Here is a 22,333-nt window from a genome sequence, read left to right on the forward strand (position 1 = left end):
CCTAGAAGTGGGCTGAGAAATCATTAGGAAGGTATTTTGAAAATATAATTACAGAATATAAAGCACTAATAATATAACAATGGAATCAATGTTGGGTATTAATGATGATTAGTAGTACATCTGTGGAAACATATTTCCCACACTGGTACTGTAAAATATGTGACATCATTGATTACGCAGATTTCTCCATCAGCTTGTGTGATTAGAAAGTCTGTCTTTGAAATTTAAAAAAGCCTGCATCATTACAATATACATAGATAACGGTAAAATTGTTTCCAGCCTGATAATAACTAAAGCAGAATATCTGTTTTCCTCATTGATTCATATTACTGCTAATTTTTTCAAGTTTTTCTTGTTCAATACACTCAGGTTTTCATCTGAGTTATTTCTTTTTTCTTATTATTATTTTTGGTTAATTATTATTAATTATTTTCTTAAATATAGAAATTAGTACATTAAACTCCCCACCAACACATACTTCCTTGTTCATACATGCAGATTTTATGTATTTTTCTCAAGAAAAATAGAGAACATAAGAAATGCTGAATATCTTTTACTTATCCGTTTAAGAGCTCCATTCCATACTCTGACTTTGTTTTTGTCAATAAAAGTGCAGCCTGAGGTCCTCAGAGTTGTGGATGGTAGGCTTGCACAGTTTAGTTGAGAAAGAAAGATTCTGCAGAAGGGACAACAGTGTTGTCAGATGTTAACAGAATTTTGAGTATGAGCAGAACAAAAAAATATTAAAAATGATTAAAAACATAGAATCATAGAATCACAGACAGTTTGGGTTGGGAGGGACCTTAAAGACCACCCAGTTCCAACCCCCTTCCATGGGCAGAGACACCTCCCACCAAACCAGGTTGCCCAAAGCCCCATCCAGCCTGGCCTTGAACTCCTCCAGGGATGGAGTATCCACAGCTTCTCTGGGCAACCTGTTCCTGTGCCTCACCACCCTCACTAAGTAAAGAATTTCTTCCTAGTACCTAATGTAAATCTACCCTCTCTTAGTTTAAAGGCACTACTCCTTGTCCGGTCACTACACTCCCTGACAAAGTGTCCCATTTGATGAGTTTTTGCTCTGTAGATCTTTGCAACCTGATAATTTTACTAATTCCGCAAATGCTAGGAAGTCCTCCAGGAAAAGTAAAACTTGAATTATTCATAAAATCACACATCCTGAAGAGTAAAAGGGGCAAGCCAACATCTTTCGAGGACATCTTTCATTGGATCATCTTCTTGAAAATACTACATTCTATTAGCAATCCCTGTTTGGTCTTAAAATATTTACATTCCAAGATAAATGTTGACCTACTGAATAAACAAATTTCTGTGAATGGTTTTCTAGCTAAGTCATGAGTGGGTGTCCCAAGCACAGGAATCAAATACATTCACCAGCAAAACTTACAAGACAGGAATTCCCCTGGGTCTAGTGAGATTTAAACCTGATCTTTATTCAACAGCAATTGTTTAATTTAATCTATTGAACCACACTTAGATTATGTTTACTGTAAATCTCATGGTTAAAGATTAAGCATGCTGCATCTAAAGTTATGTTAACTTTGGGCAGCCAAGAATTCAAAATGTAATTCAAGTACAAGTTGCACATAGAAAGATGGGTTATAATTCTGTTATTTTGCCAAATCTGCAAAGATGCTGTCATGCCTTTGTAACGAACCAAGACTGACAATATGTATGCAATACCGCAAAGAAAGCAACTATGTGGACAAATATCAAGAGGAGGCTTACCACTGTCTAGCTGGAGCTATACTGAGCCCTGAACTGCATAGATCCTGAGAAAAACAAAACAAAACAAAACAAAACAAAAAAAACACTAATGTCTGTTTGTTTTATTTTTCCCACCAGCAGAAACCACAGACCAGGGAACTTGCACATTAAAGGGCAGTAAAATGATCATACAAAAAAAGGTAGAAAGGGATGTAATAACTCTATGCTATATTTAGAGAGAACGGAATATCGATTTTGAGTCTTGGTATTACTTAATAATTAAGGATCATTTCTTATTTTGTACTTCTCTCTAGAAAACAAAACAAAACACCACCTAAAACTGCAATATAGCAATATATTCACATTTGTCACTCATTCAGCTCAAAGGGACTTGTGATCAGTGATGCGCCAGAATGCCTTGAATTTTCAGTAAATATCAATAAGGAGACTATTATAAATTGCTGGGCTTCACAGAGCTTGCCAATAGCCTACTGAAAATTGTGCTGGGAGAAGGCAAGAGGGGAACACACACCTGGCAAAAACTACTGTTTTCTTCCCATGAAAGACAGAAATATACGAGAGAAAGACATAGGCATGGATACCCAGCTACATTTCAAATGTCATCTGCAGTTGAGCCGATCACTCCAAAGACTTCAGAAACCTAAAGCTGCTCCCAGCATTGGATAGCAGAAGTATAGATAATTCCGTACTTGAACATGTATCCAGTTACATTGTGTTGTTTCATAAAACACAAAAGAATCTAAGTTACTGTGACTTGAGGCAGCAGTAATTCTAAGGAAATCAATGACATTACTCTCAAGTTGCTGCAACTTTCAGAATAATTTGTTCCCCCAAAGGTCCACTTTTCAGAACTGTCTAAAAAACAGGAAACTATATTCAGCAATCCTGAAAACACCTTGGACCATAGTGAGGAAATAAATAGCTCCTTTCCACTCCAAGTTGTTGGCTGCACTCACGCATTGTTTTTTGGCTGGGTAACAGCTGTGAAGAGACAAATATTTTCCAAACGCAAATATAAAAATGCCCTTAGGATGCAGACATTTTTATCGCTTTGTGGGAACAGAGCATTCTGTTTTAGATATTAAAAATTCAGCAAACAGCACATACTTCACACCTATTCACTAAATCTCTAATGGTAGTTGGCCTAAAGAGCATTTTGCATAGCAAGGTTGTAAGGAAGGAAAGTCTTGATGGGCACTAAATGGCTTCTAACTATACAATCTTCACAGAATACTGTTTATACATTCTTACTCCAGTTTCTCTCCTCTTAGTGAAATTAGTGACAAAACTAATGACTTCAGTGGTATACAGGCAAAATTCTTTGCTTTTAGCACTTTTTAGCACTTTTTTTTTTAAATATCAAAAATATCAAAATATATACTTTTCTAACACAGTAAGACAGGTTTTACTACATTCTGCACTAAATCATCTTCTTGTTATGAAATTGACATTCTGCAAGCTCTGAATCATTAAAAAGTAATAAGGATCCCCAGCAGGATTTTTTGCTAAAGAGTCAAAGAAGAAACTTCATTTAAGTATTATCTAATTTCCAAGGGAATTGTAAATGTATAATCAATTAGAATTCCAGGTCCTGTTTAAAGAACAATTGAAAAGTCATTCGTGGTCTATTGTGTTCTGATTAGGAATGGACCGAAATTTTCTGGAATAACAGTTTTCCGTGATACAATATTGATCTAATAATACTGAAATGTATCCGAGTAGTTCAGTCAAAACTGCTAATGAAAGCCAGACCGGCTAACAGATTTCCATCTGCCTCTTGTCCCATTCACTTTGTCCTTTTCACTACCCTTTTACTGACTCTGTTGAGCTAGAAAAAAACACCTTTGCCTTCATGGAAAATTTGATATTTTTCATTGTTCATCCATTTCAGAAGAAAAAGGGTAGGTATTTGATATCTATTTGATGATATAATTGTTATTTTTATTATTTTACATAAAGGAAAATGAAGGCCCTAGCCCCAAATCCAGAATGTTAAGAAGAGTCAGGATATTCTGAAATTCCACCTGACCTCGGATTTGATCTGAAATAAAAATCTGCAAGGAAATAAGAATGAAAAGTTAGTGTCAATAAATAAAACCTCTTATTTTTAACTTCTTTTTCTCAGGTTTGATATCAGTTTAGTCATGTTATCCTATCTAGAACTGATGTAACTGTGTGACTTTCTTATACAAAAGTTGTGTTGTTACATAAAATATTATAATGTGAATTAGAAATTAGGAAGGCATATAAGACCTGGGGAACTACAGACCAGGAGCCTCACCTCTGTGCCTGGCAAGATTGTGGAACGGATCCTCCTGGATGCAATGTTAAGACAACGCAGGACAAGGAGGTGATCCGAGACAGCCAGTGTGCACTCACCAAGGGCAAGTCATGCCTGACCAATCTGGTGGCCTTCTATGATGCAGTGACTGCATCGGTCAACAAGGGAAGACCAACCGATGTCATCTCCCTGGACTTCTGAAAGGCCTTTGACATGATCCCACATGACATCCTAATCTTTCAGTTGGAAAGATATGGATTTGAAGGGTGGACCATCTGGTGGATAAGGAATTGGCTCAGTGGCTGCACCCAGAGAGTTGTGGTCAATGGTTCTATGTCCAGATGGAGGCCAGTGACAAGTGGTGTCCCTCAGGGATCTGTCTTGAGACTGGTGCTTTCCAATATCTTCATCATTGACATAGAAGATGGGATTGAGTGCACCTTCAGCAAGTTTGCAGGTGACACCAAGCTGAGTGGTGAGGCAATTCCTCAGCCACCAGTGAAAGGACCAGTTGATGTAGCACAGGATGCAGTTGGCCTTCTGGGCTGCAAGCACACACTGCTGGCTCATGTTGAGCTTTTCATCCACCAGAACCCCCTAAATCCTTCTCTGCAGGGCTGCTCTCAATGGATTTTTCTTCCAGTCGGTACTCCTGTCTGGGATTTCCCCGACCCGGGTGCATCACCTTGCACTTGGCTACAGTTTCTTTGGCTAAATGAAGCTGCTCTGTGTGTTGATTTGCTGGAAGTGGTCCCAGTATAGCAAGAGATAGCCATAAACTCCCTAGGGAAGAGGCAGTGGCCATGTTGTCCCGATGGCCTAGGGGCAAAGCACTTGCCTGGGAAGTGGGAGATCTGATTCAGTTTCCTCCACATCCTGAGGAAGTCCCAGCCCCCTCCCATTTCCCAGCCTCTGCGCTAGGCTGGGATGGGGTCACACTCCATCCTTCCTATTGCTGATAGAATACTGATAGCACAGGTGAAGAAATCATGAACCCAGAGAAGGGGTAGACAAGAGGGCTCCCATGTGGCTTGTACTCTGCTAGGAGTACGGAATCTCATCTCTGATTTAGAATGAATATGTAAACAGCCTGGGAAGCGGGCATCAGAATTGAAGAGCTGCCTCTAAATGAGTCATGTCTTTTCTGGGCAATACCACAACCTGTGATTTTGGATTGATGTGGATGACTCAGTGGCACTAATGAAGTCTGCGATACGCCTGCTCTTCTGAATACATCGCCGCTGTCAGTGGAATTAATATACCCATTTTGGCCCATTTAGCAAATTAGCAAAAGTTATGAATAATATCCATGATGAGAAAACATGAGATGACTAATGAGTTAAGACTTTTTTTTTGGTGAGGATGTCAAAACACATTAAGCATATTTCAGAGATAAGAAAAGTAATAACCCTCTGTGCTGCCATTAAAAGGCATTGCTAGAGCAAGAAGCAAACACTTGCACCTATTTCCCAAACAGAGGGGGCTGAACTGTTCAAACTGCTCATAAATGAGACAATAGAATCACATGCTGAGAAAAGAAGAGGGAATAAAGCAGCAAAAGGCTGTCAATTTTTGGACAATTTATTTGCTGGCACCCCTATTCTTTCCACTATCCTTATCCTTCTTCCCTTCTGTTCCATCTCCCACCATCAGACTGCAGCATGGAGCTATCGTGATATTGTGATTAGCCCAGAGCATTCAGCAGCTTTAATCTTAAAAGCCAGTATGTGCTTATGCATACATATATGTGGGTATATTCATGCACTTGTACAAAATTCTATTTGATGTAGACAAAATACATCCAAAAGAAGAAGTGATGGTATTTCCTCCTTTTGTTCTTGAGGAGGGTAAGATATTTTTCTCTGCACACAAGTGCTCCCCTGTTCCTAATGCAATCGCTTTCAAAACGTGCAGTCCCACCCAAATGAGGATTGCATCCTACTTTTCTCCTCTGGGGACTGCAAGCTTTAACTTTGAGGCCTTGTCCTTACAAGTACAGCCTTTACTTCGCACTGCTTCCGTGTAGCCAAAGAAAGGGGTGAACCCTCCAACCGTTGTGTGTGTCCTGCTCATCAGTCACAGTCAACTATTAATTTTGAAAAACGGGACACCTCTTAAAACTTGGATGGAACCTTAAGACTGATAGGAAAAAAATGTCTGTGATGTTAAAATTGCATTTAATAAATAATAAAGTCTTAACTCTGGGAATTTGGTACTGTTTTGCAATGCCTGTCTATATCACCTGCCATCTTTTGAATTTGTGTCTCCAGGGGCCGCAGCGGTAGGTGATGAGCCTGGAGCTGATAGCTCTTTCTGACTCAGAAAGGCACAGAGCCAGGAAAAATGGTAGTTCCCAGCTCTTATTAATGAGAGCATGGGGAGACCTTTCTATTTACAGGATCAAAGACAAGTTGACACTTGTTCTGGCACTAAGAAGATTATAAATAGGGATTCTGCTTTTGTGAGTTCCTGAGCACCTTCAATTCTCCTTGACTTTGATGAAGAGGAAGAAGAAATTGTAAATATAACCATCTGAAGATTCTCTGTGAAGTCCTTGCATTCATGTAGGACAGCTATGAGAAATGTCAGGAACCAAGCAGCCTCAAGATGCCATGACCTCAGAACTGTTTTAATCAAATTTTTTTTGCTGAAGCCAGCAAAAATATTTTTGGATTACAAAGTTATGTTTTTCATTGGAAGAAATGACCTTCTGATATCAGTGAAGTTGTACTGAATGTCTTAGATGATGAATGATGATATTATATTGTATCCGATTACATAGTTCCTGAATAGGCATAGTTTGGCTACAGGAAGGGTATTGGCTTGGATATTTGTTACTATTTCCTCTTCATAGAAAGAAAACACAAAATATGCAGATTGGTATGTTTTGGTTGGGTTTTATCAGGAAGGCAACACCATGCTTTGGCAATTAGGTGTAGTTTTTTCTTCAGTTTATTTAGTCTTCAATTTTTCCAATCTTTTGTCAATAATTGCCTGTTAAAACAATTATTAATAACACATTAATTACATCCAAAATACAAATAATATGATAAAATGTTTGTAAGTAGCTTGGTTTTGTGGAATACCCCCTTAACTTCTTAATGACCTATGGAAAGCAAATTGTTTTATGTCTGACTAGCTTAGCTGCATCTGACTTCAATTTATGTTCTGCTCCTGAAACCCTTGCTCATCAGATTATTATCTGTGTGGTGCATATAAGCAACTACTTGATGAATGTTCTGAAATTTGCCTATATTTACCTCTGAGGCAGAATTTTGAATGTTTTCTTCCAGAGGATCTTAAACAGTATATCAGCTCTAGTTCCCAATAAGCTCATCTTTATTTTCAGCCTTTTTCTCATTGTAGAGCAAGAAATGGGTAGATTCACATTTAATAGTTTGTTTATTTATTTATTTATTTTTAAAGTAGAGACTATAAGAGAACATCCAAGATATTAATGGAATCTAAAGCCTTTTTGAACTGTTCAGTAAGTTACCTTTAAGCATGGTAACAAAGGAATGGTAGCAGGAGTAACTATAACCCAAGATCAGTAAAAGGAAACAGAGCTTGGCAAATGACTTTTTGATAGAGTGATCTATATATTCACCATAGTGACAGAATATAGCTGAGATTAACTCACAACATACATACAAACAAGTAGGTGGACTGTCAGATAAAGATGTTTTTCAAACCAATATGGTCATCGTGGGAAGCAGTTATTTACAACACAACATCACAACTGTCACTATGTGTAAAATGACTCTCTTTTTTTGACTGAAACAAAGTTAATTTTAAAATGCAAGAAAGCAAATTTTATTCACTGTGGATATGTCCATAGTGTGTGTAACTTGCAGTCAAAGCCAGACATATATGAACAGAAAAATCAGGATCAAAAATAAAATTTGTAAGATAAAGAGGATTTGTTTTATATGTAGGTGACTTCTCATAGCACCTAATACACCTAAACCCTTTGCCTCTAATGCTCTGCCCATAGCTTCCCAAGTTCAGTACAAAGAGGTCTGCCCTGAAAGGAGAAGGAGCCCCAGTGGAAAAGTAAATTGGCACCAGCCCTTCAGTTCTCGCTGCTTTTGACATCTGCCTCCTGCGAACCAACTGTAAATATATATAAACTGACTGTCGTCTATGCTGGACAACTATTGGCCTGAACACTCTTGACCACAGCAAACAATGCTGAAAATCTAGTTCACTTATTAAAAAGCATAATTTAAATATTCCAAAAGCAGTGATAATTAAATGCTGGATAATTATCATATATTTAAATAATAACATTATCTACATTATCTATTTGATATATGGCTTTGCTCTAGCAAAATATGGAGAAAGTATACTGTAAAGACTTAAGATGAAGAATTATGCATTTTGGTGACAATAACTGCAGTCCAACTTTTTTTTTTTTTCTTTTAACATCCAATTTCAATGAAAGAACACATGTTAAAGAAAAAAAAAAATATATTTTTGAAATTCTGGGTCCTTTTTCTTTTTTTTTTTTCTTTTCCTGGCAGCAGCTCAGCAGCCTTATTTTCTTCTGCCCTGTGAGTGTCTTGTCCCCCCTTCCCCCAACTTTCCATTTATTTTTTTTCCAGTGGAGGTGCGTCACCATTGCTTCTGCAGTCTGTGCTCAGCTCCTGAGGAGTCTGCCTGGGATGTACCACTGCTGCATGGGCCAGGCTGCTGGGAAGAAATGCACAACGGGAGGATGGGAGGGTATCTCACCTACTTACTTACCAAGGAGGAAAGTTATATACCCCGGTATCAAAGAAGGGAAACGCAAGCACAGACATGGTTTTTGGGAGCCATACAAGAAGTCTCAAACACTCCCAGATGCTGGATCTACAACTCTAAGGTCTAGCTTGACTTTTTTGTCCCTTTACCTTTTCTCCCAGCTTCTAAGAAAAGGATCTAAGAAAAAGCACTGGGATATAGTCAGTCTCTGTCAAGTTTCAGCTAAACCAGGATATTTGGAGAACTCTGTGGCAAATGTCTTTGTGACTAAGAGCCTGTAAAAATGTTTCCAGATTAAAAGTAGCATTCTTTCCAGTTCAGCTCTTAAACAGATCAAATGTTCTTAATATCTGCCTTATAAATGCTTATGCTGACAGTAAAATCTCTAAAGGAAAGATTGCAAATTCACCTATATTAAATGTTGATCCCACGCAGAGACATTTAACTCCACTTTCATAAGGGAACCTTGTTTACTGTGCTGGAATGTATAACTTGGAGGCTTTTCAAATGAAATTGTTTTGGAACAGCTTTTCTCTTTTCACTAGTTTCCTGAGCAAAACTTGCAGGCTGTCAAATATAAACACGTATTGCAGTGGGATCAGTTTATGAGTTTCATTCTAATGTAAATTTATACAAGTTTGCATTGGTATAACTGCTGGCTCCAGACGAGCATCAGATGTGAGACCAGGATCAATCCTCGCCTGGTAGCACAGGCGTACCGGGCCCTGCAGTGAGGATCTGGTGGTGTGGCCGTGTGTAATGTCCCCTTCCTTCTGCCCATGGTAGAGGTTCGTTCCCCCTTGGTATTGTGCACCCTGAACTCCTGCTGGCTCCCGGCTGCCCTTCTCCAGGAGGTGATAACTGCCCCTGCCAGGCCCCAGCCAGGAAGGAATTAATCTGTATTTAAGCCCTGGAGCCGAATCAATTTCAGGGCTTGATAGGGCAGGGAGTAATGGTTTTAAACTAAAAGAGGGAAGATTTAGATTAGACATTAGGAAGAAATTCTTCACTCAGAGGGTGGTGAGGCCCTGGCACAGGCTGCCCAGAGAAGCTGTGGATGCCCCATCCCTGGAGGAGTTCAAGGCCAGGCTGGATGGGGCCCTGGCAAACCTGGTCTGGTGGGAGGTGTCCCTGCCCATGGCAGGGGGTTGGAAATGGGTGGCCTTTAAGGTCCCTTCCAGCCCAAACCATTCTGTGAGTCTGTGATTCAGCCAGACTGGGGGAGCTTGCCTTGGTAGCATTTCAGACATCTTTGCTATTTCAGCCAGGACATGTAAATTCACATTGCTCCAAATTCAATCTGATTTCCCACCCATTTTCATTTCTCAGCTGCTATAGGTTCTGTCCCTGTTCTCAACAGCATTGCAATCAGCTGCAGGCTGAATTAATGCTCTGTTTACCTTCTAGTCCAGATTGTTACAGCATGCCCCTGGTGCATGGAGTTCAGTGGTTTTTATTGTTTTTAAATTGGTCATTTAACAGTACTGCTGATTCCCATCAAAGCCTGTGAAGCTGTTTTTTTTTTTTTTTTAAACTCCCTGCATCCAAAACAAAAAAATCAGAAGCACCCAATACCTCTAGAGTAGTTACATTTCATGTCAGCACAGGTTTGCTTTTATTCCTGGTATTTCTACTGTTTTTCTTTTCAGTTATATCCCCTTGCTCAGGAAACTGTTCTTTTTTTATTTTTTATTTATTCATTTATTTTTCTGGAAAACAAATTGCTCCCCTCCACCCTTCAGCTGCCCCAAGCCTTTGTGCTGTTCACGGCATCATTCTTTGCAAATCTGCAAAATGTGAATGTCGAGGACCTGGGCTGCTTGCAGTTACTGGAATGAATCTGCTAATCTCTTCCTGCATCTGATTTATATGTAATTAACAAGGAGGTGCCTTGTAGGGAGCCCAAATAGGAATCCCTTCTGTTATAGGAAGCCACAGCTATGAGTCACTCCAAGTGAGAAGCTTAGTAAAAACATCAACATCCCTAAAATATTCTGGGGGGGGAAAAAAAAAAAAAAAAAAAAGAATCCATGTAAAGGAAAATTAACCTGCAGATTCTACAGCCACATTACAGGGTGGCTGGCTTTTTTTCTGAATGTTATTTTCCTTTGCTTGGGCTAATAACTTTGCTTTACTACAGAAAGTGATTTTAAACAGTAGACAGAGTCATCCCTTTGAAGCTTAATGGCAACACAGAGGTGGGTGCTGCTTTCATGTGTTGTGCCCTCAGAGGACCACTGGCATGAATAAACATTGCAGAAGAAAAGAGATAAGCAAAATTGCAGGCATTTCAGAGCTACTGTGAAGTTTATGGCATTATTGAAATGCCAAACTCTTACACATGATCTAAAAAAACCATTGGAGACCTTTAAAAATGTAAAAAAAGCCCAAATAAAATTCTCAATGCCCTTTAACTATTGATACTTCTGAGTTCTCCCCACAGAAAATACTATTTACAGACCTGACTAACTCTCCTCTTCTGGGGTTCCTTGCCCCTGTCTGTCAACATGTGTGCCATTATTTTACTTTTCTCCCACTTCTGGATGCTGCCGCGGCACTTGCCCCCGGGCACAGCAGTGCCAGGCACTGGGCCACCAAGAGGAGCCAGCAGCCGGCTCCAAGCACGAGAATGGCCAAGAGTGGAGCTCACTGGGTCTGTTCTTCTCTCCTACTGCTTTCACCAGCAGGTTATTGCATCTAGTCCCGTTTGTGGCTAGCATGCTGATCCTGTGAGTGCTGCCTGGCTTCTGTGGCCAGAAATCGAGTTTCAGGCTCTGGGGTTGGAGGCTGATGTGTGTCTGTCACTGTCTGTGCGGGCAGAAGTGGGAACCCTCTGAGCCACATCTGGTTACAAGGCTTCCCTTTTTCAAGCCTCTTACTTTTGTTTACTCTCTATATATATCTTTTTACCCCTCCTTCTTTTTCTCTTTCCAATAAGAAGAAACACGGTAGGTAAGGAAAAGCTCAGCTCAGATGGATGAGTAGCTGCTACCAGTCGCGTATATCATTCACCTCTCTGTAGCTACAAATAGCTTTGCTGGGGAGTGGTGGCTTCCTGAGCAACATCCAGAACTGTGATGTATTTCTCAGTGCAGACAGCCAATTGCTACCTAGACATTTTCCTCTGCAGTTTAAAAGGCTCTCGGAATATGATGGGAAACCTTGGACATCACCCCCAGGTTGAACCAGTGCCCCTGCCTGGACCAAGAACCCGTCACTTGGGGTTGTGATGCATGTGGAGATGCTCAGCCCTGTGAAGGTCACGGCTGCTGCTGGTATCATACAAAGGTGGGGGATTAGACCTAAACCAGGGTGCTGCAGGCACATCTGCTTCCTGAATGCCACATTAATGTTGCCAAGCCCAGGTGATAGCTCTGCGTCCACTCCCTCTCTCCCCTTTTCTCTAAGGCTTCTCACACCATTCGGTTTCAAGTAGTTGTGCTGTGCTTTTACCTGTTTCCTTCACGCTGTTTTGCAGCTGAATGCTCCAGATGCCTACACCCACAGTTTTCTGTATATGGGGCTTACATTATTAGAGTTTCTGCTGTTTGTCCTATCAGCCTGGAGGCTTTTCCACACATCAGGCAGAGCTTAGGGCACAGTAATTCATCTGCAGTAAACTACAGTAGACATTATACATTTTTTATTATTTGCCTAACCTTGAGCAATGCACAAACCACAGAGGAATTTCCACTTGGAAATTCAGCTTCAAACCAAAATTAAAAATCAGAGGGGGAAATAAGAGAAAGCTAACTGTGAACTTTTGGTTATTGCAATCTCATTCTCAGCCCCAGGGAAGTGATGGGCAGCCTCCATAAAGCTGTGCTGCTCATGGGTGCCATCTGCACCAGTGGCAGTGCCTTCCCTGCTCAGGAGATTAGAAATTTCAGGGATATTTGTGACTCGCACAGACATTGTATATGTGTTTTCTAAATTTGTCATCATTTGCTTCTCCTGCCTTTTTTTTTTTTAATAAGTTTTCTTCTTATTCTTCATATTTGAATAAGATGAAAGTAGCATTATATAAAATGACCAGTTTTTGTTTAACTCAATGTATAATCAGGAAAATCCTCAACATCTTTGTTGTGAATAAGAACGCTCAGATATAACTCTTGTTAATGTATAAATGTGTAAACTGAAGTTTTTCAGTTCTCTTCAGGGGACTTTGTATGTTATCCATAGAGTTTCATGCAGCAAGTAGGAGGAAAAAGGAATTTTGCTGGAGCGATTATAATGCCTTTCCAGTCACTCAGCTGATGTCACAAGAGTTCCATAAATTAGCGCAAAGCAATCTGCTGTCTGTTTGCATGCCATATATGTTTAGTTTGGCAACATTTGGCAGAAGCCATACCTTCAAAAATACTAACAACTACTGTCCAGTATCTTTCTTAATAGACGAAGGCTAAACAAAGCTACCTTTTTAAAAAATCTACTTTCCATTTCAATCACAGCTATAGTAGGAGTCGAACTCGGGATTTTTGCCAAAGTTTCCTCCAGTCTGAAGCAGCCAGCCGGCAACCCCTGAAGGCGAGGAACGCAGCTGCATGGGTGACAAACAACGTGCCCTAGGGAAAGCCTGAGGTGTGGTTTAAAAGCCTCGTGCCCTGGCTGGGGACCTTCCCCTCCGTGCTCCTCCTCCCCGCATAGCATTGTTTTTAGTCTGATCTCTGTTTATTTTTCAGAGGCCCAATTTAGAAGCGATCCTCTCAAATATTTATAACTTCTGATACTTTCAAGTTGTTCAAAGAAGCCATGGAATGAGTTTCAGTCCTTGGAGAAGCCATCAGCTTAGGCTGAAGTCAGGGGGGTTGCCTCAAGAACCAAACTGGTCCATGGCCCTTGACATTTTTGATCTAGTAATAATTTCTTGAGCAGTATGGTGCACGTGTTTGCCAACAATGAAATGCCTTTTTTTTTCTCTTCATTTTTCCGCTGTGAGATTTCAGATTGTTTTAAGGCTTCGTGTAGCAACTGTTTGCTAAATGTCCTGCCTGCTGGTTCTGGACATTTGGACTTTGTTCAGACCATCTATTATTAAATCCTTTATTTGATCATCATTTCTGCTTTGGCAAACCAAGAGGAAAAAAAAAAAACAACAGTAAGCTATTAAAATCTTCTCTTTGTATTCATGCAAGAAGCAAACAGTGACAGTGAGTGTCAGGTGCGTGTGGCTGTCTCACTGGGATGATCCCTGGAGATTTTTTATTACCCATATGCCTTGCACAGCCACATTGGCAGTCAGGTTTGGTACCTTGCAGTAGGTGGTCTGAAATGACCCTTGCTCACTTATTCTATGGCTCGTGGTGTGTAACAGCAGCTCTCATCCACATGGAAGGAATGTGGCCGGAAAACTGGTTGTTTGTGGGTCTAATGCCCCAGATTAGCAGAGAGCAATCACTCAGCAGCACAGACCAGGTCATGAGGGCAGAAGTGCTTTATCAGAAGGAAGCAGTCTTAGATGCTCTTCAGTAGTGAGCATGTATATTAAGCAGTATGTCTACTAAATGCCTTTTTTCTTCATGCAGTGTAATAGTGTTTCTGGAGACTACATACTGTTGGATGCAAATCTAACCAATTAACAGAAGGCCCATCACTTGTCCTTGAAAGCCTGTATCTTTTTCTAGCAGAAAGATGGCATTCACTAACAACTTCATAAAAATAAATAAATAATCAAAAAGCACGCAGTAGCTGCAGAAACAGGAGTGCTGATATCTTGTGACAGTATGACTGTCTGGTACTGCAGCAAAACTTGTAAGAACTGCAACTAAAACTGTGAGACATCCTTTCATTCAGGTGTTTTGACAAGACAAGAAGAAAAATGTTAACAGTCTTTGCTTCTCCAAAGTCTTTGTTTTCTCTTTTATAACTTTAAGAATGTAAAACTCCAGAAACAAGAAGCCAGATTTTCAATGGTTGCAAAGCTGAGGAAGCTCCTAGAGCTATGCTGGCTTGCACCAGCTGGAGGACAACCAGCTTCAGACACTTCTGTGATCACTGGATATTCACACCTAAATTATATTTCTTTCATAGTTAACATAAGGTAAAAAAGTGCTAGAAGAAGCTTTTTAAAATCTTCATTTCAATGTTTATTTTGATCACTTTCTCACTGGCTACAGTCTGTATTTGATGTGTACATTCTTAAATAGGACAAAAAATAAAGTCTGTAAGCACATGGTTCAAAAGCCCTCTCAATTAGTTTGTAAATTGCCAGGCAGCTTTTACATGCACTCTCAGGAAATCATTGGAATGAATGTGGAAAAATAACAGAAAAATAATTTAACAGTATTATCAGAGTATTCCTATCCTTCTAATTCCTGTCTGCTTCAAAGGAAATCATACTAAACAAATAATCTTTTCTTTTTTCTTTCTGTGAAAGTGAAGCTTCTTGCTATTCTTACTTCTGCTGATTCCTTTGCATTTCAGGAAATCAAACCTTTGGCTAATATCCCCAGGAAACGAGTAGAAAAAGATCTAAAAAATTAACTGATATACTTGCTAACTTTGTCAATATTTCCACTAGCTTTCAATTTCCACTAGTGTTTTGTAACTTACAAAGGTAGATTTCTTTCTTCCCTTATGTTGTTTCAGAGTTTGCTGTTTCCCAGGCCATAGTTTTCCAACCCAGCTCCAATATTCTCCACTCTTTTCTGCACCATTTCCTACCTAGAAAAGTAAGTAGGAGTAAATGTTTTTTAAGCATCATTCAGTGAGATACTGGGAAGGATTCGGTGAGCCTGCAGAGCTTGATTCACAACTTGTGTGTAGGTAAAATCTGTGTTAGTACCAGAAGAGCTAGGAGCCTCCTCCTGGAGAGATGTCTTCCTGCACTTGCACTGCCAGCCCAGATACATGGCTGAGGCCTTTCCCAGCACCCTGACAGGATTCCTCTTGGTGCCCCAGGCTGGCTGATGCAGTTTGGTGCCTCCTCTCCACTGCTCTAGCCTGCGTCCTTGCAATCACTGTCAGCCTAAGCACAAAGGTAGCAGAACTATTCCAGGAGGTACATACGAAAAGGAGAAGCAATAGGCCAGAAAGTGCCACAAGGAAGCAGCTGTAACAACAACAGTGGTGTTGTGAGGGAAGGATACGTTTTTGTAGCTAAAAAGGTGAGTCATATGCTTTTTTGCTTTGGGCTGTTTGAGAACATTATCCACTGATTCTGTTACTAAATTTATTTATTTCCTGGTTTACAGTTAAAAAAAAAAATTGTAAAATATTCCCTAAACTCTTCAGGTTTTTTAGATAAAGGGATATTTCACCCTTATTAGAGTAGACTAAATAAGCATAAAAGCCGCCATTTCAACTTTTAATTCCCCTAACATATTATTTTCCAGGTGGGAAACACTCTTTTGAATCCATAGTTCTGAAATCTCGCATCTGGTAGAGAGATGTTATCAGTGCTGCTTTTCAGCTTTCTTTCCTGAGCAGTGATGGTAGCACAAGTATTTGAAAATGAGACTTATTCAGAAAATTCCACCCGGAAGGTGGTGAAAGCAGCTCCCTCCACCAGTGTCACTGCAGAACCCACCCCCAAATGCACACAGCTGCTTCGTGCATCTCCAGCTGCTGCCTCTGTGCACCACGCCAGAAACCTGGGACTCCTCTCGATGGACTTTTTGGGAAGTTTGCCTCCATCAAGGTGCTCTGTCATCAATGAACTTAAAATGCAGAGGAATCAGCAGAAATAGTACTGTGCAAATAATTTAGTGCAGAGAAAAGAGATGTTTTGTTCAGCTGAAGAACGGATGTTAGCTGCCAGATCTCACAATGAGCCTCCAGAAGCATACATTGACCAGAAAACAGAATATAATTTTTCATACTAACAGTGAAAAATAGGTAAAATGATTTTATGTTACAGCAGTGATAATCAGAAATCACTCTGGTGTGTCAGTGATCCAGATTCCATAGTGTGATGCTGAGTTCGGTTAGATGAGAAAGAGGAGTGGCGTGGTTAGAACTGCTGTGAAGCAGGCTGAAATCAAAAGCATAAACTTTAGCGAGAGTTTTAATGCACTGAGTGCTGATCACACATTACATCTTAATATTTTGACTTACTGACATTTTATCTACTTACTGCTGTAAAATCATACTGTTTTCTCTCAAAAGAAGGTAAAAAGCTATTATATAAGGCTATGTTATCTCTGCCAGCTCTTCCTAAGTGCCTGCCAAATGAGGAAGAAGCAATACTGCATTTACTCTGAAGTACTAAGCAAGTTTAATAAGTGGTTGTAATTAAGTTCTGACAATGTGAGAGCATCTTCTTACTGAAGAACCAGCATATCATTGTTATTTAGTTCAGAAATGGATGAAGGAAGCACAAACCCTATTCCTTCACTTGCGTGTGTACCTGTGTCTACACAAACCTGCAAACACAGACCCATCGTAAATTTAAGAAATACATGGACAGAATTCCTTCCTCCTTCTTTAAAATTAGTGATGTCTGTGACATAGTTCTTTTCAAAGCACAGTATTAGTCAAGGGTGATGTCTTTGCCTTTGATAAATGCATTTACACACGTACACCATGACTGGTGTGATTCGTAGAGACTGGATGCTTCATTAGTGGGAGAAATGTACCTGGAACCCCACTGTTCACTTCAACAAAACACTAAACACTCTGATGCGAGCAGAGGGGGATTAAATGATTTCTTTTCCCTCAAAGAGCTCAAAACTACTATTTTTTTTTTGTTCTGTTTAGTTATAGACATACCAAAGACTCTAAGTGGTGTTATCAGAAATAGCAACATCTGTCTGCTTGAGAGCACAGAGGGCTACATGCCTCACTCCTTCAAACCTGCCACGGTGGGACAGAAAAGCAAATATAAAGATATAGAAATCTTCAATCTGTATCATCAGGTATAATGTGCATTTTTCCATTTAAAGCTCACATAAATTTTTCTGCATTATTTTGGTCTGCTTGCAGTCATAGTGGTACTGCAATACGTCCCGAGAGCCCAGGTGAGAGGCGGCTGAGACAAGCAGACCGTAGGGCTGGAGAAGGCTGTGCTGGGCAGGCTGAGGTCTGCAGGGCAGGCTGCCTCCCAGCACTGCTGGCCACGGGACTTTCCAGGATGCTCCAGGGATGGCTTGGGACAGGCAGGTTTTGCTTTACTTCCCTTTATCAGCGTGGGTAACAATATAGCATCTGTTAAGTGCTGGCTGTAATTAAAGGCAGTTGCTGGCAGTAGCTGGAATTCTGATTTTGGGGGGGGGGGGGGGTCCCCTAAAAATCAGAAGTAATCCTTTGGGCTGTGAATTGCCATGTGGCCGAATGGAGGGGAAGGCTATTTTGCTGTCTGAGCTGCTTGCCCGTCTGGGTTTTCAACACCATTAGCTACCAAAATGAGCTGTAAGTAGTGAAAGTTCTCTGCGCGCTACATTTTCCTTCAGCATTGCTGAAATCACAGAAAGCATATCCACTTTTATCAGAGGGTTAGGAGATAAATGACAAACTAAAAGGGCTTGTCTTATTTTTTTGCAACAACAACAAAAAAATCACTTGAGCCCGTGTAAGCCAGTTTTATCAACGTGCCTTTGCTCTGCCGGGATCGGTATGTGACACTGTGTAAAGCAAACATGTGGAGCACATCAGAGATTTTCCACTTTTCTTCTCAGAAATGAGGAAGCATGGAAAAAAATTGAATCCAGACTGCAGATGGTGGACAGCTTACTGTGTTTGTTTCATGTGCATTTCCGTATGCTATACTACATGTTAAAGCACAACTCAGAAGCCAAGGGGATGCTATTACATTTTTTAAATTATCTATCTTTATGTCTGATTTTTGAAAAAGACACCATAAAGAGAGGTAGAACAAACAGCACATGCCCTTTAAGGGTGCACTACATTTTTCCTCTCCTTTCTTCTTCCTTTTCGAGTTGCTCTTTCAGGTCATTAAAATGGATTGTGAAGAGGCTCCCATGTATGAACCAAAGGTGCTTCCCAAAAGAGAGGTCAAGGCATGCTCTGCTCTTGAAGTTGAGCAAGGGAAAGTATGATAACTGTTATTATGATCTGAGGAAATCTGTTGAAGAAGATGCAAACACAGGTATGGCAAAACAGATAATGAGCCCCTGAGAATTTGGCTTGTTTGGATGAGGGTGAGGTAGACACCATAACATGACCTTCAAAGGAAGGCAGCCAAGCCGAAGTGACAAAATCCCACAGGTTCAGGGAAATGCTAAAACCAGACTTCTGTGAGCTTGTAGCTCAGGCTTGTCCTGCTTGACTTGCAGATGAGGATGAGATGATGGATGTCTGGTGCAAGGGTGGGCCTCTCAACCACAGAGTGCACGCCCGCCAGACGGTGAGCCTTGAGGAGAGCCCCAGAGACAGGGAAGACCAATGTCATCAGCTCTTCCTTCAAGCACAGCAGCTAACAGACTTGAAAACCCAATAAAAGTATTCTCCCCTGGGCAGTTTCCATCCCCCAGTAAGAATCCAGTCCTGACAGATGCTTTGGGATTTGATATACCTAAAGGGGGCAGAAGGGATGGAGGGCAGGGGAGGAAGAATCTGTTGTGCACAGGGGAAACCTACCAAAAGGTTAAATGCTTTGTAATGATTGACAGCTCTTCTGCTTTTTTTAAAAAAAAAAAAGCAAAAACACCATTCCCTTCCTCCCCATACACCACCTTGTTCTGCTTTCCCAGAGATCTCTTCTCCAGCTTCTCTCAAGTGTCAGATTGTGCCTGTGCGATGGTCATGGTGGTGTAAAGCTCTGCTGGATGAGGACCGCAAGGGCAAGTGTTCAGGATGGACTTGACAGCCTCTGAAATTAGGAGGTGATCTGGTTATAACTGGGGAATACTGTGAATATTAAACAAGTACAGATCTACCACTTTCCTAATTGCTCTCTTTCAGTCCCAGTGAGTCTGAGAAAGTACCTCCATCAGTTTGTTCTTACAGACAGAGCAGAGGCGGCCCCAGGAAGTGCTGGCTGTGAGGACTGTGGATTGCACTTTGAATTCTGCCATTGCTAAAAAAGGAGAGGGGAAGGAGACAAGTGGAACACAGTTCTCTCATGGGACATTTTGCCAGCTGATAAAGGATGAGCTGCCCAATAACTAGTTTATAGACTGCCTAAACCACCTGAGATTACTTTTGCTCAATTTCAGAAAAGGGGTCTGTTTGAAGAGTTAGCACAACACAACTCTCCCGAAGGGGATCAGATTGGGCTTAGATTTCAGGCTAGAAGGCTTTTAGGAGGAGGCACTACTGGACTTCTTAAATTCCCGCTCTCAGACAGCCTTCAACAACATAACAAAGCTTCTGTTCTACATTTTTCACATTTAGATCATAGCTAGTGTTAGGAAGAGCCAATTTTGAAGAAGCACTTGATTCTCTCACATGAAACTTCATTAGTCATGTTCCTCGCTCTCACAGTCTGTCATCTAGAGACTTTTGCCTTGCCTTTCCAAATAAGTCTCCCATGCGTCTTTCACATACCCACACAGACCACACGAAGAAGGAAGAGGAAGACACATCCAAGAATAGGCAGTGTCAAAAGGTCAATGCTTTTCTAGGCTTTGATTCAGAAAATTGTCTTTTACAGATTTTCAGATTCTAAAGCCTGCTATTATAACTCCCTGCATCTTTGAAGGAAACTTCAAGGAGATACGGTTTGGTAATAATAACAATAACTGATTGGTGAGCCTTGGTTTGAACTTACCTGATCCTCACTCATCAGACTTCTTGAGTGGGATCTTCTAGGATCTGACAGCAAGGGGATCCAGGCAAAATAATTGTTAGCAGGGCTACTAACAATGCACTTTTTAGTGACAGCTGGAGAGCCCTGTGTGAGCACTCCCTTGTCTGAAAATCCTCCCTGCTGTGACACTGAGCACATCCTCATCATGGGCTAGAACTGGTTGTTCGGGGGCAGATGTAAATGCCAACACACTTGGGTTTGACCCAACATGTGACTCAACTCCAGACCATAGCCTCTACAGTTACATCCGTACTCAATGTTTCTGGCTGACATAGTCTTTTTTAAATGGCTTTTTGTAATGACCTACAACTTATTAACTGCTGTTTTCAGTTATATACTGATAAAATTTGCTTTAGCTGTTGAAAAGAAAGCATCATGTTTAATTGAGAAGTCTTTCCAAAATTGTTACATTTCAATCACAGAGGCAATGGTCTATTCTTTACTTAAACAGCAGCTGTATTAGTTAAAATGAAAGAATACCTTGATCTTCATGGTCTGAGAACCTTCTTGTCCTTTTGAAGGTACCTCCTGTGTGCAGAGGATGCCAGCTTCTCCAGGGTGTGGGCTGGTACAGGTGCACAATTAAGCAGCCTTCAAAGCTCTTCTACCTTTGCTTTAAATAAGGTACTTACTGCAGAATTGCTCCAGCTGTGATGTTCCAAGGATAGAAGAAACCTGTAACTACCTTTTAGTAGAATAAAGCTCAGGTATTATGCAAAATTACTTAATACACAAATTACTTTTTAAAGATGTTCTCTCTTCCCAAAACTTTGCCTTGTTAAGCATAAAAATATTTCATAGAAAACTTGATCTTAAAAACAGTGGGTGAGCTGCATATTCTCGGCATCTGCATGTACCTTTCCCTGATCCCAAGAACCGAATTCCCTCCATGCCGAATTCCCTTAGATCCCTTCATTTATCTTAGAAAAAAGCCAATATAAAGTAATTTGAGAATATTATTATCTATCAGTATTCATACTGATGGCTAATACTGAGCGATTCATGCAGTGACCATAATGTTATGGAGTATCACTTACACATCTTCTATAACAGTAGAAGTCTGGGTTCATAATGCAAGCGTCCAAAATTATTTTGAAAGATATAATTCTGAGAATGTTAAAACAAAATAAAAATGTCAGTAGCAATTTCCACGGAAAGAGAATATTTTCCTACTGCTACATCAATGGTGTGAAAGTTATGTAAGTCTGACACTTGACTCTGGCCAGCAGCACTCTGTGTTGTCAGGTGTGCCAGATGTTAGTGCCAAATAATCTAATATGTCACCTGAATACACAGTATGCCTTCTTGTTCACAGACAGATTTTCAGGTGTCCTATGGCAGGGGCATGTCAAAACCTCAAAAGTTAAAATAGGCAATATATTTCCTGTAGTAAGGTGTTACAGTCTAGTTTGAGTGCTGATTAACTGGGGGTTGTGTTTCTCACACTTTCTTACTCTCTGTCTTATTTTTTTTTCCCGTAAGTTCAAGGACATCAAGCCAGCAAGGAAGAAAGAAAGTTTCAATGGGAAGTGAACAAGATGATAGAAGATTTGTGAAATAATTAGAGTTTTATGACTAAAATGAGATTTTTTCAAATACAGAACAAATGCCTATTTGCTGAACCTTTAGGCTATGCTAATGGGAAGTGGAGGATAGGATACAAAGAAGCATCTTGGGAAGGTCACACAATGCTTTGAAAAAAAGTTTCTTTGGCTGGAAAGACTATCATATTGATGGTATAGGTATGAGCAACAAATCCTTTTGCACAGGGGGAACTAATGTCTGAAGTTTGGGCCTGCCTTATTAGAGATGTGGTTTCTACTTCAGAACAGTGTAATCTCCAACGGATGAAT

The 22,333-nt window shown here is 40.4% G+C and overlaps 1 long non-coding RNA gene across 1 annotated transcript; it reads right to left on the reverse strand.

Moving 5' to 3' along the window:
- Nucleotides 1-16,550: 16,550 nt before the first annotated feature.
- On the reverse strand, nt 16,551-21,147 carry LOC136789996 (uncharacterized). The gene is made up of 3 exons (XR_010829036.1): nt 20,961-21,147; nt 19,405-19,541; nt 16,551-16,745 (listed from the first exon to the last, which is right to left on the reverse strand). It is a non-coding gene; the product is annotated as an uncharacterized lncRNA (long non-coding RNA).
- Between the last annotated feature and the right edge of the window lie 1,186 nt (nt 21,148-22,333).

Source organism: Anser cygnoides, chromosome 1 (genome assembly GCF_040182565.1).
Source record: "Anser cygnoides isolate HZ-2024a breed goose chromosome 1, Taihu_goose_T2T_genome, whole genome shotgun sequence".
In the NCBI taxonomy this organism is placed as follows: domain Eukaryota; kingdom Metazoa; phylum Chordata; class Aves; order Anseriformes; family Anatidae; genus Anser; species Anser cygnoides.